The 18745-nt window shown below is 29.6% G+C and overlaps 1 long non-coding RNA gene across 1 annotated transcript in view; it reads right to left on the reverse strand.

Annotated features, from left to right (window-relative positions):
• The window catches only part of LOC145254663 (uncharacterized), a 32091-nt gene extending 13625 nt beyond the window's left edge, over positions 1 to 18466 (reverse strand). The window contains exon 1 of the long non-coding RNA XR_013863786.1: positions 18175 to 18466. This is a non-coding gene — a long non-coding RNA (uncharacterized LOC145254663). The remainder of the gene's footprint in view (positions 1 to 18174) is intronic.
• Between the last annotated feature and the right edge of the window lie 279 nt (positions 18467 to 18745).

An 18745-nucleotide genomic window follows, 5' to 3' on the forward strand; every position in this document is an offset into this window, starting at 1 on the left:
ATCCAGAAGACCTTTTGAAAGACAATTAACAAAAAGGTTGCAAATCCACTAAAATATTTGGGCTTTTAAAAAGTCCCTTCCATTTGAAATTACTTTGGATAATGGATAATACTGGAAAATTGAATAAGCAGATAATTAGAAGTATTATTAATCGTTTCTTCACTCGTTCCTGGCGTTTGGCATATACTACAAGACTTGCCTTTCCTTCTTTTCGCAAGGATAGTGTACCTACATTCACAACACTTTTGCTAGATTTGCATCACAAAGTGAAGCAGCGCCATTCTGTAATAGGTTGAACTTCTTTATTGTGCTTTACAATTTACGATGAAAAGTGAAAAGGATAACTTTTTTGTTTTTCTTGAACATTCAAGAGGTGGCTTTCCCACCACCATTTACAAAAAAAAACGACATTTACTGGTCTGTATGTAAACTGGCCTTTGTGTAAAAATCATGAAAGGTCGACTGACTTTATACTTTGGTACATAAACCTGTCATAATTTCTTCAGTAGGCCAACTGGACTTTGAACTAGATAGGATCAAAGAAATAATCATTAATAATTGAATGACTATTAACAAAATTGTGGAAGATTACAAATCCGTTAAAATATTTGGGCCTTTAAAAGGTCCTGTTTATTTAAGATTACATTGACTGGGCGATAATATTGTAAAATTGAATAAGCAGATTATTATAACTATTATTAATTGCTTCTTCCCTCTTTCCTGGTAAAACCTGTCTTTCTTTATTTTCACAGGGATAGTGTACCTACACTCATTACAGTAATTCTGTTTATCGATTTAAATGCCAGCGTTATGCTAGATTTGTTGCATACTCCGTAGCATTTGCAGACCTGTATAAACCAGGACATTCCATCTAGGATAAGATATGAATGTTTAAATTATTTATTTTAATCGGTCCTTTACATTCCCCCAGTGCTCTTGATTTTTGTCAATATCATTTTAATTATATTGTCGATTTCTTTGATGAAGTGATAGTTGAAAGAGCTTTAGAGAATTTGGTGCCCATCATGTTTAAATGTATTTATAAATGTTGTACTTCACACACACATACACACACACATACACAAACACACACACATATTACATTAAAATATCTTAATAAAATTACTGTAGAACTAATATTTTTCCAAAATAACCAATACAGTTTACAGACTCATAGAAATAAATTGATATAATAAAACAAAAACCCTATTCAGGTTAAACAGCATTTTGAGGATTTTTTTAAATACAATAAATACATTTTTCAATAATGAATTTATGTTCTTCTTTACTCAAAGGAAGGGGATAAAGGAAAAAAATCACAACAATGTTGAACCATGCATAGATCTGTACTTTAAAGACTAGTTGGGTTGAAAAGCCATAAGAGTAAGAAATATTTCTTATACAGGTCATTTCGTGAAAGTACAATTTGGTCGAAAAGGGTTAATAATAAGATTAAGTAAATGTTTAATTTTAAAAATTAAGAAATCAGATATTCAAACAAAAATTTCAAAATTGGAGATTAACTTTGTTCCAATGACAATACACATTAGAAGGGCTTCTAATATACATGCATTAAATGCACACACGCTATGCATAAAATTTTCCTTTCTTCCCCTACTTTAGCACTATCATATGATACACATACTTGAATCAATATAAGCAAGCTTAATCTAGATGCACATACACCCATTCCTTATTAACTGGTTATCATTTGTCTTCTGTGTTCCGAATCATTACAATACCGTAATAATTTTAGCATGGTAACATACATACATAAAAACAAAACAAAGATAACATCCTTAAAGTTTCAATAATCACTCAGAAAAATAAGATAAAATAAAATACTCCACTGAAAGTAAAAGTGGTAACAAAATATATATAACAAATAAGTGTTTCTGTAGCCAATAAAATTTACTTTGACACTTTCCTGCATAATATTTCGGTGTTTTTACTTATTTGAAATCATTTATTCAATTCTAAAACGTATCCACATAAGTTACAGCTTTGAAGTCTAGGTAATCGATCAAGAATATAAAATTAAATCAAATCGTCAACAGGAATAAAAAAAATGAAAAAAACAAATATAGCATCATTAAAGTCTTGATAATCGATCAAAAATAGAAAAATAAATATTGGTACCCGTAAAAGAATTTATTTTTTAGGGCCATTTTTGTGGGGGGGGAGGGGTAGTGGTGGTATTTTGTGCATATTTACATTCCCAAACCAATGCTGTGCTTACATTGTGAATGGTCTGTCCATACAAGGAAAGAGTAATATGTGTTTGTTTATATTTTATGGTAGAATCGCCTGCACAAGGAAAAGTTAGCAATGCGTGTTAAAATGCCAATAATTCTCAAATTTTAAGAGTTCCAGTATTTCATTTTTGAGCGATTATCAAGACTTCAAAGATGCTATATAGGTTTTCAGCAGGATTGCATCATGTTTAGAAGTTGATTTATTAAATGTTAAAGGATGTTATGTATATTTCTTTATTTTACTTATGCATGTTAACATGCTGAATTGTTAAAAATAAGTTACAAAATTAGGATAAATTTAAGTATTTAATTTCATTTTCTGTAATCAAGCAATTATGATGTTTGTATTTTTTAGCACTACTGCCTCCTGTAGAGAAGCGTTTTTTGTTAGAATGTATTCTCAGAATCCACCTTGCAATTATTTTACTGCAGTAATCTTTAAAAAGTATATTTCAGTTAAATTTAAGCTTTACAGCATCTGTTATTAATTTGTTAGGTGAAAGTATGCAATAGTTGCAAAACACTTTCCATTCCTCACATTTGTAATGGGTTCCTAAATAACCACATAATTATTTCAGTGGACTTCAGAAAATGCATATATCCTTAAAGAATATAATGAATGTTAAAAGAAATACTGTAAGTGTGTATGTATGAATCTATAAATAAATCAGTGAACATTATTCATCAAACTGCAGCATATATATTTGTGTAAACATCGTCCTTTGCTTGTAAGCAAGCAGAATGATAAAAGAAAGTGTCATCCTAACAAATTAGTTAACATGTAAAATTAGAGGTGTAAAAGGAAAAAGAAGCAAACATTATTCATTAAAACATGACTGATGTAATATTGGTCAAAAGAGGGAAAAACTAGAAGATATGTATTATACCTAGTAGTAAATTTATGTTTGTGTAGCAAAGCTAAATAGTCATTAGTTACTTAAAAGGGGTAGACGATTCATTCGCTGTTGTTATATGTTGAAAATTAGATGTCTATTATTTATAATTGATGCCATGTGAAACAGTATTTATCCTAGCTATGCCATATTATAATGTTGTGAAGTGTTCGTTTAGAATAATCTAATTCCAGAATAAGAGAATTAGCAGGCAACCAATCTGAGGCAGTAGACTTTCCCGAGGGAGACTTTATAATTATTTGATCCTACTATGGGAAAGATAATGGTGTATCTGTGTATGTATGAGCCAGTTATAACCAGTGTAAATGTAGAATCCGTGGAGCATGTAGACTTCTTCCCAGTGTCGACTGATTGCGGTGGTAGGTTTAAATATTTAGAGAGCAAAATAAGTACCCCTTCCTTGAACAATGTTGCTATTGTGATGGTGTTGCTCTTAGGATGTAATGTAGTATTTTATTATCACGATTGAATGTATCTGCAAAGGTGTCCAAAAACTACATAAGATAGTGGCTATTACTTAGCTGTATTGAATATTCCTGCACATACTTTATTAACATAGATAAAATAAAATACACAAAATAAAATGTCAAATAAAAAACATGCTAATTCAGTCAACTGTGAATACACAATTTAATAACTTTAAATTTACTGCTGAGATATTTTCTGTGATCCCGTTTCTAATAAGGATTCCAAGTTCACATAGTTGAAGATTTGAAGCACCCACAATTACATAAAAGGACTTTCCTCAAAATGTATTATAGAATAATGTCACACACATTATTACTGCATAAATGTTTGATTTTTCAAGTAAACCTTATTAATTAAAAACTTATTAAATATATACATATATATATAAATGCTACCGTGTTTGAATGATATAATATATATATATATATATATATATATATATATATATATCTCATCCAAACACGGTTTGAATATATGGTTAAGTGTTAGTTTTATTTATTTAGAACTGCTTTAAAGCTTCACTGCACACTCATTTTGCAACCAAATTTCAAACAATTTTTACAGTTCATAGGTCACTTTCTCAGCTATATTGTGAAAAAAATTTCAATTTTCATTCAGTTATAATAAAATTACTGGTGTTCAAAATTTCTAGGAATCTGTAAGGAATGGAAAGACGTTTTTTCTTTTGATTGGCTGTTGGTTACCATAGCAACCAAATCTGTTATGCTACCTCAAATTGGCTGGAAACGGCAGAGATGATGACATAACAAAATATAAAAAAAACTGTCACTAATAATTCACGATCAATCACTCAGCTGTACTGTCACTAATAATTCACAGGTAACAAAAGAAACAGAGAGAAAATATTATTTTAAAGTAAAGCCTGAAAAAAATCATGGATTACATAGAAAAATGCGAGCATGAAAAGTAAAATGATTAAGTAAAAGGACTAGTTGTTAAAACTGGAAAAGAAAAAGACAAGATATTCTAATAAAAATAATAAATTTATGACTTAAAATATTGCAGTATTAATTAAGAATTGATTATATAATGTTAAATTGAATTATTTTTAATTCTTAATCCTGCAATATTTTAAGTTACAAATTTATTATATTTTTTACTAGAATATCTTGTCTTTCTTTTCCAGTTTTAACAACTAGTCCTTTTACTTTTCCATGTTTAATCTTGACCATATTACTTTTCATGCTCGCGTTTTTTATGTAATATATATATATATACGTATTAGTGATGGGACGATTCCAATATTTTTCCCAATTCCGATACAATTACCGATTCCAATTCTTTATAAATCTCTAACTATTTAACTATAAAAGTGTTATTTTGTCCCAATTACTGTAAAAACACATCTTAAATGTCCCTATATTTTCTCAAGTGTAAAAACACTTGTGAGGGGGTGGTCTAGAGATTGTAGTCTTATTGGAAATTTAAAATCAATAAATATTTATTATTACTACAAGCAGTAGAAGAATTTTCTTAAATAAGAATTAAATAAAAAAGATAATTTAAGGAATCGATTTTGGCATCAGAAAATAGGCTAAAATTTATCTGATTCTGATTAATCGTCCCAACACTAATATATATATATATATATATATATATATATATATAAAATGGGTTAATAAATTCCAATGAAAGAAAGATGTATATTTAAATAAGGGAGTAGTCACCAACAATGTGTATTTTTTAACATTATTTTATTATTCCGTGTCTTGGTTTTTCATTGAGAATTATGTTTGGATCATTGTAATAATGTTTTTAAGTCATTGAAATCGTTTACGTACGTTTCAGACGGTCTGATGCGTCAGAAATTATTTTCGTCAGAAATTATTTTCAAATGTGTAAAAATGGCGATTTTCGTTAGTTTGAAGTTTTTCCAAGGGGTGGGGGCTTGTAAGTGTTTATTATACATTGGTATGCTTTTTTTTTTCTTTTTTTTCTTTTTTTTTTTGGTTTGTCCAGGGAGATTTTGACCTGGCTGTAGTCAGTCAGTCGCTATTTCTTTCTGCTAATGTGTTTTTTCTTTTCCTTTAGGGTGGGGTAGGGTGTGTGTGTGTGTGTGTGTGTGTGTGTGTTTATGCGCGTGTGTGTTTGCTTTTATTGGTTTGGGAATGTGTATATTGTTTTATAGTATTTTGGGGTTATTTGCTTTCTTAGAAAGGCGGGTGTGGTCCGAGGTCGTTACTAATGTGTATATGTGGGGAGGGGGGACTGGCTCTTCTGAAGTAAGGGTAGGGGTGCTTTCATTCTATTTTGATATTTATTTTTTGGATTCTTGGATTTTAGTATTATGATTTTTTTCGTTTTAGTCTTATATTATGTTTGTTTCGAAAGAGGGGTGTATTTAAAATAGGGGATTTTTTAATGTTTCTATTTGTCTCCTCATGTGGGTATGGCCAGACCCAGGATCGGTTCCTAGTGTGGGGAAGATTTTGTTCCCCAGAGGGGGGGGGGGCATTGGGGGGTGTAGGTATGGGAGGGGGATGATAGAAGGGAAGATAGTCGTTTCAGTCATGAAGGGGTTCTCCTCCCCTGACTGAGGAGGGAGCGAGGTGTTGGAACAGATATTATACTACAGTTCTAGGTGTCTCCTAGTGTTGTTGGTTTCGAGGTTAAGTAGGGTTGATATTGTTCAGTGTGTTGTATTAGAGATAGGGGTGTTATGTCTGTGCGTGGTTGTATGCGCGCACGTGTGTGTGTTTTAATGTGTCGGTTCTGATTTATGTGTGGGTGTGTGTATGTGTATGTGTATGGGTGTGCATGCGAGTGTACCTTGCATTTCATGTTTTTGTGTGATGGTATTAGGTTCTGTTCAGTTCAGGAGTGAATTTGGTGATGAAGTTTTTTTCCTGTGTAAGTAAATAAAAATAATTGTCTGTTTGGAAGATTGGCATTATTTTGAAGCTGTTTCCATTATTACAATGATCCAAACATAATTCTCAATGAAAAACCAAGACACTGAATAATAAAATAATGTTAAAAAATACACATTGTTGGTGACTACTCCCTTATTTAAATATACATCTTTCTTTCGTTGGAATTTATTAACCCATTTTATATAAATATATCTAACTACAACGACAGAATGTCACCAACACGCAAAAAACCTGTAGAGGATACACCAGAATCCCAAACAACACTCAACATGGAAAACAAACATCTCGAGGATGAAATTCTAAAACTGAATGAAAAAATGGACAGGATAATCCTCATGATATCCCACCAACAGGATAAGATACTAACCAACATCGACGAAATTATAGTTCTCCTAAAAAAACAACAAGAACATTTAGAACATCTAAAGGAACCACATATCCGGAATGAAGCGCTGAAAACAAAAGAAAAAAACCTCCAAACATGGAAAACTCTTATTAAAAAGAGAAAAATGGCCTACTACCGTGCAGTCAAATGCAGCGACACCGCCCTAACCTACAGGACATTTTTAACCATGGAGGAGCAGTTTATCCCAAACAAATTCCAAGAAAAAGTCACACCACAAGACACAGAGGAGCAGAAAAAAAATTTAAAAAGCCCTAAACATATCAAAACTACAAGCTGAAATCGACATACAGGAGGACAGAAAGATACACCTCACAGAGGAATACACCAAAATCGACGATAAAATACTCACCGATATCAGAAAACTATGCCCCAAGGAGACCCACCAATTCCTTATTGGACTTTTGGAGTCTGAATGCAGAGAGGAGGAGGAAAAATCCAAAAGAATTATCGAAAGGAAGATAACCTGGCTAAAGAATCTTCCAGAAAAAGAAAAAAAACGAACAAGTACCGAACATGACCAGTCAAACCTACCAAAAACCGAAACATACCCGATTCCAACAGCTGGAGAGATTCCAAAACAAAGGTAAGAAACGAGACACACATCACTCTCAAACATACCTACACAACAGACCCAAACACACACAACGAAACGACCGGAACACATCCATACCATACACCCATCCCCACCAACAAACTCAACCAAAACTCCCACATAGAACACCACACAGCCACACAAGAACACAGACATCATACAAACACAAATACTACTACCAAAATGCTCCAAAAAACAACATATCAACAACCGACAACCCACTACCACATGACAACACTAAAAGATACAACCTCCCACAACAATACGAAAATAGTTACTACCAACCACGTCACCCAACTCAGCCAAGAACCCACTATCTCTTACCCCACCCCACCCACACAAACCACCAAAAAATTCCCCTACTTATCAACCCCCACCGTAACAACCCAATGGAACTAAACCATCCCTATAGATACCACCCAATACAAAACAATCTTTACAACACCCATCCCCAATACCCCACAGTACAAAACCGACCCCAAAAATACCCCCCACACAAACAACCAATCCGAATACCCCAGGTACCATCATAACCCATACACCCCCACAAAACGACACAACCAACCTCCCAACCGAATCAACGAAACTAACGACCCTCACAATCATTTTTTAGGAATCCCTCACAAAATGACAACACCAGACTAGACAACAAAAACCCCAAAGTCATCAACCTATCTACAGAGACGCTTACAAAGGACGAAATTGAAATACTAAAACTAGACCTCAAATTCTGCCCAACTCCCAGAAGTAACATAGCAAAATTAAAGAAAGACCTCAAAGAATTTGAACGCAAATTTAGACTCATAGATATACTTAACGACAGTGATAACACAACAGACGACTCTCTAGTGAAGATCAAATCAACATACTTCCTCAACAAATATAACAACACAAAAGAACTAAATACCTTCTTTGAAACACTCTGGAACCTCAACCCCCAACAAAAAGAAAACCCCACCAGTTATCTAACACGAAAACAAAATCAAGCACTTAAAAAAATCCAACACAATAACAACTTAGTTATAAAGGAAGCAGACAAAGGTAGTGCAGTAGTTATAATGAATAAGAACTTCTATAAAACAAAAATTTCAGAATCACTAGGGAACGAAAATTATTACAAACCAATTAGCTCCAACATAGACGACACAACCATATCTAAAATAACAAAACTCTGCACAACATACAATAGTACATTAACTAAAAAAGAAAAAGACTTCCTTACAAACTTCACAACAAAAACAAACATCTTCTATGGGCTACCCAAAATACACAAATCTAACCAAGTAAGACATGCCATCAACATACAAAAGTCAGAATACATAAGCACACCAAACCCCAACGACCTCACATTCAGACCCATAGTAGCAGGACCATCATGCCCAACAAGCAGACTTAGCAACCTAATAGATATACTATTACAGCCCTTCACCAATCTAGTCAGAAGTTTTGTAAGAGATAACACACACTTCCTTAGCTCCCTACCACAAACAGTAGACGATGGGACTATACTAGCCACATTCGATGTTAGCAGCCTATATAGCAATATCCCACACAATCTAGGAAAAGAAGCTATCGCATATTGGATTGACAAACATACACAGACTTTACACCCCAGATTCAATAAACAATTCGTGATTGATAGCATCGACATAATCCTCAATAACAACTCCTTCCAATTCAATAAAGACAACTACATCCAAATACTAGGCACAGCGATGGGTACCAAAATGGCACCGACATATGCCACCCTTACACTCGCTTTCCTAGAAGAGACCCTTTATGAAAGGATAGAGCAAAAGTATGGGCACAATATAAAAACACTCTTCATAAAATCTTGGAAAAGATACCTAGACGACTGCTTTATCCTCTGGAGAACCTCATGGGGGGATATCAAAGAACTCCACACTTTACTACAAAATCTACACCCAAAAATAAACTTCACACTAGAACAAAGCCCCACAGAACTACCCTTCCTAGACATCCTAGTAACAATAAAAAACAACATAATCACAGACATCTACCACAAACCCACAGACACTCAGCAATACCTCCACTTCAGAAGCCACCATCCTAAAAACTGTCTAAAATCAATACCCTACTCCCTAGCACGTAGAGTCTGCACCATAGTAACAGACAGACACCTCCGTTCAACTAGACTGAACGAACTACAAATAACATTGCGGAAAAGAGGATACCCACTACCACTAATACAGAAAGGTATTGAACTGGCTGAAAAAATTCCAATAGACCAACTAAGAATCCCAGAAGAACACAACAAAGAACAAATTCTAGCATATGTCTCTACACACAACACAAACAACCCAGAACTATTCACACAGATAACAAAAAACCTTATCCTCCTCAATCAGAACGACAAACTAAACAACATACTTAAAACAACAAAAATAATAAAAAGCAAACGCCAACCCAAAAACTTAAAACACATCCTAACTTCCTCAAAACTCGTCCCACATACTACAAAAGGAGTTACAAAATGCAACAAACCGTGATGTGGAGTATGTGACATAATAATAGAAGGTAACACATACACATTCAAAAACCCAGCACAAACATTCAAAATAAAAAAGGATCTAAATTGCACCTCCAGAAAACTTCATCACCAAATTCACTCCTGAACTGAACAGAACCTAATACCATCACACAAAAACATGAAATGCAAGGTACACTCGCATGCACACCCATACACATACACATACACACACCCACACATAAATCAGAACCGACACATTAAAACACACACACGTGCGCGCATACAACCACGCACAGACATAACACCCCTATCTCTAATACAACACACTGAACAATATCAACCCTACTTAACCTCGAAACCAACAACACTAGGAGACACCTAGAACTGTAGTATAATATCTGTTCCAACACCTCGCTCCCTCCTCAGTCAGGGGAGGAGAACCCCTTCATGACTGAAACGACTATCTTCCCTTCTATCATCCCCCTCCCATACCTACACCCCCCAATGCCCCCCCCTCTGGGGAACAAAATCTTCCCCACACTAGGAACCGATCCTGGGTCTGGCCATACCCACATGGGGAGACAAATAGAAACATTAAAAAATCCCCTATTTTAAATACACCCCTCTTTCGAAACAAACATAATATAAGACTAAAACGAAAAAAATCATAATACTAAAATCCAAGAATCCAAAAAATAAATATCAAAATAGAATGAAAGCACCCCTACCCTTACTTCAGAAGAGCCAGTCCCCCCTCCCCACATATACACATTAGTAACGACCTCGGACCACACCCGCCTTTCTAAGAAAGCAAATAACCCCAAAATACTATAAAACAATATACACATTCCTAAACCAATAAAAGCAAACACACACACGCGCATAAACACACACACACACACCCTACCCCACCCTAAAGGAAAAGAAAAAACACATTAGCAGAAAGAAATAGCGACTGACTGACTACAGCCAGGTCAAAATCTCCCTGGACAAACCAAAAAAAAAAGAAAAAAAAGAAAAAAAAAAGCATACCAATGTATAATAAACACTTACAAGCCCCCACCCCTTGGAAAAACTTCAAACTAACGAAAATCGCCATTTTTACACATTTGAAAATAATTTCTGACGAGGACGCATCAGACCGTCTGAAACGTACGTAAACGATTTCAATGACTTAAAAACATTATTACAATGATCCAAACATAATTCTCAATGAAAAACCAAGACACGGAATAATAAAATAATGTTAAAAAATACACATTGTTGGTGACTACTCCCTTATTTAAATATATATATATATATATATATCGCTTTTGGTCTTCCTTCCTCAAACACAACAACATTGCATTCCTTCTAACACTTCCGCAAATACATAACTCACAATGTTTCAAGCAAATTACATTTCATTATATATAAGCTTAATTAAGGTACATCTCCCATCTCACAAATTTTGCTTTATCTGCAAAAACATTGAAAAAGAATTGTTAAACAACTATATTTTCTAATAATTGGCTTGTGAGTGGTTGCTTATTGTATGTTAAATTTACACAGGCAAGTGATCCTCCACTTTTAAACCTAAATGATGTTTTCTATTTTTATGTCTTTTAAGAACGTTACCATGTAATCACCCACAAAATATAGAATCTAATTGTATTTTTGTGTAAGAAGAGAAGGGGAAAAAAATTGTGTTTATTTTATTGTGCAAAATATTATTCCTTTTTATAAAGAATATAAGTTATATTCACGTGAACAGGATTTTGTAGTCAAATCTAAACGTTAGTTGAATCACATTTTTAGATTTCTTTTTTAAAATCAGTTTGTTTGTTTTTTAATCCATTGTCATCCAGCATGACACAATCAGAAATTTGGTCATTTTGCAGTATAGACGACAAAACGAAAACGTAGTAAAAACAAAAACAAATATATAATAAATAAATGTTGTGAAACACTTACTACATGGGTTGCTAGCAGTATTTTGTTTTATTTTCGATTTTTGAGTGATTATCGAGATTTTCAAGATGACCGTCTTATGTCAGCCATTTTCTCTCTTGTTCTAACTTAAGACTCGACACTACTTCTTTTTCAAGGTAAATACACATTTCAAAATAAGTCAAAACACAACATACTTATCCAGGTCAGTATAAGAGTAACAGTGTTTATGCACTTATTGTACCGTACTATTTTTTCAAGTTACAATTAAAGTTCAATGTGCTCCATTACACCGACTGAAAATGCCTCAACATTTCCTAAAAAAATGATTTTTATAGGTTTTTTGGTATGCTGAAAACGAATATCGCAGGCAAAATTAGTGCATTTGCAGAAAAATAGTTTTGCAGATATAAATAACTATATTATGCAATGTAATTTCTAATAGTTTGAATTAACCGCTATCTTTGTTGTTTCAATGAAATGGTTCAGTGAACACGTGCAGATGAATTATGAAGTTATATACAAAATGCAAACGTGTATTCAACATTATTTCTAGCTAATTCCATTAAACAAATTCAAAAAAATTCGGTCAATGTGCACTGGTTGTCCAGCCTCTTTATTCGAGAAGCCATTCTTAACATGGGAAGGTTGAAAATAAGAAAATGCCTTTCAGAATAAATACCCCCAACCTCCCCATGTTAAGAACGGCTTTGGGAATAAACATCCCCAACCTCCCCATGTAAAGAACGGCTTTCAGAGTTGCACTGAAAAAATAAAAACCGAGGGTTTGCCGCTTTCACATGCTGCCCGTTCAAACATGGGCGTCCGTGATTTACATTTCAAAATACAGGTATCTCGAATACTATTTGTCTACACTAATTTTTCTTGTGATATTCCTTTTCAGGATACCCAAAAACCTGGAAAAGTCGTCAATTTATCACCACATGCTGAGACGTCTTGGTGTAATGGAACACACTGACCTAATTAAGTTTTAGGGTATCGTTTTTGGTAAATGTGACTATTGGAATACCCTGGCGAAATCACTGTCAAAAAAATCGTTCATGTCCATCAAACTGAAAGACCGAACTGGAAACTCAAACTCTGTTCCACCTGCCTGCTTCCCACCTGACTACAACTTGGATGTCTTCAAGTCCAACGTTAACAAATTCCTAATGAACCGCCCCCTTAAGTAAACACTTCATCAAATCTCCACACTAACGTACTGTACTTATCCCTGAGTGGCTTCCGGGTCTTGATAAGTGGTGACCACCGTGTAAAAAAATTTTTTAAAAATGAAATGAAACAAAATTTATATGTAGGAAAAAACGCAAGCTATGAAGACTGCTGCACTTATTTGTTATTTATTTTAGTTTAGGTATATATTTACCGGAAAAGATGTATTTCCCCTGTTATAATTTTAGTAAGAACAAATTACTATTTCGGTCAATGAGCAGTGGTTGTCCAACCTGCAAAGGGTTTTATTCCGAAAGTTATTCTTAACACAGTGAGGTTGGAGGTGTTTATTCTGAAAGGCATTTTCTTATTTTTCAATCTCCCCATATTAAGAACGGCTTTCGGAATAAAAACGCAATGCAGGTTGGACAACCAGAGCACACTTACCACTATTTCGCTATCTTTTTTTACTAAAACGAAAAAAAAATGTTTTGTTTTTTTGTTTTGTTTTTTTTACATGCGTACTTGAATAAAATTCACTAAAAATGAAACAAAATAAATAGTAATTCGTTCTTACTAAAATAATAACATGGAAATACATCTTTTCTGGTAAATGCGTACCTGAACTAAAATTTAAAAAAATAAAATGAATAAATAAAAAAAAATAAAAATAAATAAGGAAAATAATAAAAAATAAATAAGGAAAATAATAAAAAATAAATAAGGAAAATAATAAAAAATAAAGAAGGAAAATAATAAAAAATAAAGAAGGAAAATAATAAAAAAATAAAGAAGGAAAATAATAAAAAAATAAAGAAGGAAAATAATAAAAAAATAAATAAGGAAAATAATAAAAAAAATAAAGAAGGAAAATAATAAAAAGTAAAGAAGGAAAATAATAAAAAATAAAGAAGGAAATAATAAAAAATAAAGAAGGAAAATAATAAAAAATAAAGAAGGAAAATAATAAAAAATAAAGAAGGAAAATAATAAAAAATAAAGAAGGAAAATAATAAAAAATAAAGAAGGAAAATAATAAAAAATACAGAAGGAAAATAATAAAAAATAAAGAAGGAAAATAATAAAAAATAAAGAAGGAAAATAATAAAAAATATAGAAGGAAAATAAAAAATAAAGAAGGAAAATAAAAATAAAGAAGGAAAATAAAAATAAAGAAGGAAAATAAAAATAAAGAAGGAAAATAAAAATAAAGAAGGAAAATAAAAATAAAGAAGGAAAATAAAAATAAAGAAGGAAAATAATAAAAAATAAAGAAGGAAAATAATAAAAAATAAAGAAGGAAAATAATAAAAAATAAAGAAGGAAAATAATAAAAAATAAAGAAGGAAAATAATAAAAAATAAAGAAGGAAAATAATAAAAAATACAGAAGGAAAATAATAAAAAATAAAGAAGGAAAATAATAAAAAAAATAAAGAAGGAAAATAATAAAAAATAAAGAAGGAAAATAATAACAAATAAAGAAGGAAAATAATAAAAAATAAAGAAGGAAAATAATAAAAAATAAAGAAGGAAAATAAAAAATAAAGAAGGAAAATAAAAATAAAGAAGGAAAATAATAAAAAATAAAGAAGGAAAATAATAAAAAATAAAGAAGGAAAATAAAAAATAAAGAAGGAAAATAAAAAATAAAGGAAAATAAAAATAAACGAAAATAATAAAAAATAAAGAAGGAAAATACAAAATAAAGAAGGAAAATAAAAAATAAAGAAGGAAAATAAAAAATAAAGAAGGAAAATAAAAAATAAAGAAAGAAAATAAAAAATAAAGAAGGAAAATAAAAAATAAAGAAGGAAAATAAAAAATAAAGAAGGAAAATAAAAAATAAAGAAGGAAAATAATAAAAAAATAAAGAAGGAAAATAATAACAAATAAAGAAGGAAAATAAAAAATAAAGAAGGAAAATAATAAAAAATAAAGGAAAATAATAAAAAAGAAGGAAAATAATAAAAAAGAAGGAAAATAATAAAAAAGAAGGAAAATAATAAAAAATAAAGAAGGAAAATAATAAAAAATAAAGAAGGAAAATAATAAAAAATAAAGAAGGAATATAATAAAAAATAAAGAAGGAAAATAATAAAAAAATAAAGAAGGAAAATAATAAAAAATAAATAAGGAAAATAATAAAAAATAAATAAGGAAAATAATAAAAAATAAATAAGGAAAATAAAAAATAAAGAAGGAAAATAATAAAAAATAAAGAAGGAAAATAATAAAAAATAAAGAAGGAAAATAATAAAAAAAATAAAGAAGGAAAATAATAAAAAATAAAGAAGGAAAATAATACAAAAAATAAAGAAGGAAAATAATAAAAAAATAAAGAAGGAAAATAAAAATAAAGAAGGAAAATAATAAAAAATAAAGAAGGAAAATAATAAAAAAAGGAAAATAATAAAAAATAAAGAAGGAAAATAATAAAAAAAGGAAAATAATAAAATATAAAGAAGGAAAATAAAAAATAAAGAAGGAAAATAAAAAAGTAAAGGAAAATAAAAAATAAAGAAGGAAAATAATAAAAAATAAAGGAAAATAATAAAAAATAAAGAAAAATAATAAAAAATAAAGAAAAATAATAAAAAATAAAGAAGGAAAATAATAAAAAATAAAGAAGGAAAATAATAAAAAATAAAGAAGGAAAATAAAAAATAAAGAAGGAAAATAAAAAAGTAAAGGAAAATAAAAAATAAAGAAGGAAAATAATAAAAAAATAAAGAAGGAAAATAAAAATAAAGAAGGAAAATAATAAAAAATAAAGAAGGAAAATAATAAAAAATAAAGAAAAATAATAAAAAATAAAGAAGGAAAATAAAAAATAAAGAAGGAAAATAAAAAAGTAAAGGAAAATAAAAAATAAAGAAGGAAAATAATAAAAAATAAAGGAAAATAATAAAAAATAAAGAAAAATAATTAAAAATAAAGAAGAAAAATAATTAAAAATAAAGGAAAATAAAAAATAAAGAAGGAAAATAATAAAAAATAAAGAAGAAAAATAATAAAAAATAAAGAAGGAAAATAATAAAAAATAAAGAAGGAAAATAATAAAAAATAAAGAAGGAAAATAATAAAAAATAAAGAAGGAAAATAATAAAAAATAAAGAAGGAAAATAATAAAAAATAAAGAAGGAAAATAATAAAAAATAAAGAAGGAAAATAATAAAAAATAAAGAAGGAAAATAATAAAAAATAAAGAAGGAAAATAATAAAAAATAAAGAAGGAAAATAATAAAAAAATAAATAAGGAAAATAATAAAAAATAAAGAAGGAAAATAATAAAAAATAAAGAAGGAAAATAATAAAAAATAAAGAAGGAAAATAAAAAATAAAGAAGGAAAATAATAAAAAATAAAGAAGGAAAATAATAAAAAATAAAGAAGGAAAATAATAAAAAATAAAGAAGGAAAATAAAAATAAAGAAGGAAAATAATAAAAAATAAATAAGCAAAAAAATTAAAAATAAAGAAGGAAAATAATAAAAAATAAAGAAGGAAAATAAAAATAAAGAAGGAAAATAATAAAAAATAAAGAAGAAAAATAATAAAAAATAAAGAAGAAAAATAATAAAAAATAAAGAAGAAAAATAATAAAAAATAAAGAAGGAAAATAATAATAAATAAAGAAGGAAAATAATAATAAATAAAGAAGGAAAATAATAATAAATAAAGAAGGAAAATAATAAAAAAATAAAGAAGGAAAATAATAAAAAATAAATAAGCAAAAAAATTAAAAAATCAATAAGCAAGAAAATTAAAAAATAAATAAGCAAAATAATAATAAAAAATAAATAAATAAATAAGCAAAAAAAAAAAATAATAAATTTCGTTTCATTTAGTTTTCAAGTTTCCAGTTCGGTTTTTAAGTTTGATGGACACGGACGATTTTTTTTTTTTTTTTTTTTTTTTTTTTTTTTAGCAATGATTTAGCCAGAATATTCTGATAGTCACATTTACCCTTTTTTATTAGCAAATTATTAGGTGAAAGTACAGATTAGTTACAAAACACCCTCCCCTCCTCATTTTAAGAATGGCTTTCTAAATAATAAAATTATTATTTTAGCGTGGTATAATAAGTGCATAAGTACCAGCATAACTTATTTTACTTTTTGGTAACACTGATTTGTTAAATTAGTGTTTTTGACTCCTTTTTTAGTTTTGCATTTGTATTGTAAAATGCCGGAAATTTTTAATGGATTGAAATAAAAATAAACTGTACTTCTACAGTTTATCGCCGAAAATGTAGACGTCATTTTTTACGCACCTGTCGTTAAAATCCAAGGGGGAAATCAGTATTTTAAACTATGGCTGAAGTTAGAAATAGATAAAAAAAAAAAAAAAAAAAAGAAATAAACTAGATATGAATTACTTCCGGAAAGAACTATGAAAAAAAGTAAATAAAGAAAGTGAAAGAGAACATATATCCATAATTGTTTAATTGGAAATGCTTTGATTTAATTAATGAAAATGGGAAAGTTTTTCATGAAACTTATTTTTTTATTATTATTATTATTAAAAACAGAAAATGAAAATGGCATATTCATAATTGTCTAAAATAGGCGAACACCATTTGAAAACCAAAACATTCACTGAATAAAAATTTATCAAATATAATTGTAAAAACATTTATTGAAAAGTTTGCGTAAGAAAATATAATTTTAATAAAACAATTTTAGTAATGAAAGCAACATTGGATTTTTATAAAATAGTTTTTTGTTTCGTTTTTTTTTTTTTTTTTCGAACAAATAAATAATTTTAATGAAACATTTTGAATTAAAGCAAATTTGAAGGGTCAACAACAAATGAATTTAAATGAAACCGAAAAATCATTATCTATTTTTTTGTTATTTATTTCAGGCATCGGTCATAGTTTTGAATACTGATTTCTCCCTCGGATTTTAACGACATGTGCGCGAAAAAAATGGCGTCCCCATTTTCGGCGATAACTGTAGAAATACCAAATAAACTTAATTAAATGTTTTAGATTGTTTAAAATGTTATTGAAAACAATTAAAAAAACAAAGTGAGAAAAAAAAACTTACCTTTCATTCCAGGAAATTCAATACTAAAAAAAAAAAAGTTAAAAAACGAAATTATTTTTTTCTTTTGTGTTGAATAGCGAAACTAATGACGACGGTTGATGAGATTTCTTTAGTAAATCAATAACATTTGTTTTGTGTGTCCAAATCATTTAAGAAAGGAAATATACGATGATATAAAGGAATTATAATTAAAAAATGTAAAACACAATTTAAATGTGAAGTTATTTAATAAAAACCTGACCCGCCAAAATATCTAAACGAACAATGAATTGAGGTCATCATAACGCGGTGTAATGATTATTTTGTTCCTCGTGTAAAAATCTCCGTTAATTAGTTAAGTGTGCCGAATTGTTTTCTGACAAGTTGAGTTGTCCATAAAGTTAAGACTAAAAAATACGAAGATGCGTTTGTTAGTTTTATTTATTTATCCAATGGATACTCTAAGGTTACAAACAGGATTTGGTTCTAGGGTTCAGGAAGGAGTGAGTCAATCGCTCGACAACAGCACGTTTCTGCCCTCTTCTTTTCCAATCGACCACACCTGGCCTCTCGCCACCAATGTCACACTGCA

This window comes from Euprymna scolopes, chromosome 30 (genome assembly GCF_053919585.1).
Source record: "Euprymna scolopes isolate OS-2025 chromosome 30, ASM5391958v1, whole genome shotgun sequence".
Classification (NCBI taxonomy): Eukaryota; Metazoa; Mollusca; class Cephalopoda; order Sepiida; family Sepiolidae; genus Euprymna; species Euprymna scolopes.